At 51.9% G+C, this 1,009-nt stretch overlaps 2 non-coding genes and 1 pseudogene across 2 annotated transcripts; all 3 read right to left on the bottom strand.

Moving 5' to 3' along the window:
* On the bottom strand, window positions 1–106 carry LOC119347086 (annotated as a pseudogene; the record flags this gene model as incomplete).
* A 297-nt stretch (window positions 107–403) lies between these two features.
* LOC119347085 lies at window positions 404–522 on the bottom strand. Its single transcript, XR_005168125.1, has one exon. It is a non-coding gene; the product is annotated as a 5S ribosomal RNA (ribosomal RNA).
* Window positions 523–819: 297 nt separating this feature from the next.
* On the bottom strand, window positions 820–938 carry LOC119347084. Its single transcript, XR_005168123.1, has one exon. It is a non-coding gene; the product is annotated as a 5S ribosomal RNA (ribosomal RNA).
* Between the last annotated feature and the right edge of the window lie 71 nt (window positions 939–1,009).

Genomic DNA, 1,009 nt, shown 5'->3' with positions numbered 1-1,009 from the left:
AGGACTTCCCAGGAGGTCACCCATCCTAGTACTACTCTCGCCCAAGCACGCTTAACTTCGGAGTTCTGATGGGATCCGGTGCTTTAGTGCTGGTATGATCGCATCCGACATGTTACCCCTGTCTTCGTCCCTTATCCTTGCCCCTCCCAGCTCCACTACAAAGACGATTGTACATTGCTTTGGCCGCTCCCTCTCAACTACGGAGACGAGTTTAACGCGGTTTCCACCCCTCCCTCTCAACCGCACCAGTGCACGCTTGCCGCGCCACAACGCGGACGCTGGACCCGTGAATCGTGAGCACCCAGCTATGACTTACCGCACTCGTGCAAAATAATAAAACACGGTAAATATATTACTTACACGTGCGTTTTGTTTTGCAAGCGGCGCGAAAAAAATTAAAAAGGGAATGCAACACGAGGACTTCCCAGGAGGTCACCCATCCTAGTACTACTCTCGCCCAAGCACGCTTAACTTCAGAGTTCTGATGGTATCCGGTGCTTTAGTGCTGGTATGATCGCATCCGACATGTTACCCCGGTCTTCGTCCCTTATCCTTGCCCCTCCCAGCTCCACTACAAAGACAATTGTACATTGCTTTGGCCGCTCCCTCTCAACTACGGAGACGAGTTTAACGCGGTTTCCACCCCTCCCTCTCAACCGCACCAGTGCACGCTTGCCGCGCCACAACGCCGACGCTGGACCCGTGAATCGTGAGCACCCAGCTATGACTTACCGCACTCGTGCAAAATAATAAAACACGGTAAATATATTACTTACACGTGCGTTTTGTTTTGCAAGCGGCGCGAAAAAAATTAAAAAGGGAATGCAACACGAGGACTTCCCAGGAGGTCACCCATCCTAGTACTACTCTCGCCCAAGCACGCTTAACTTCGGAGTTCTGATGGGATCCGGTGCTTTAGTGCTGGTATGATCGCATCCGACATGTTACCCCGGTCTTCGTCCCTTATCCTTGCCCCTCCCAGCTCCACTACAAAGACGATTGTACATTG

Source organism: Triticum dicoccoides, unplaced genomic scaffold (assembly GCF_002162155.2).
Source record: "Triticum dicoccoides isolate Atlit2015 ecotype Zavitan unplaced genomic scaffold, WEW_v2.0 scaffold57907, whole genome shotgun sequence".
In the NCBI taxonomy this organism is placed as follows: Eukaryota; Viridiplantae; Streptophyta; class Magnoliopsida; order Poales; family Poaceae; genus Triticum; species Triticum dicoccoides.
This window is presented reverse-complemented; position numbering and strand designations above follow the sequence as displayed.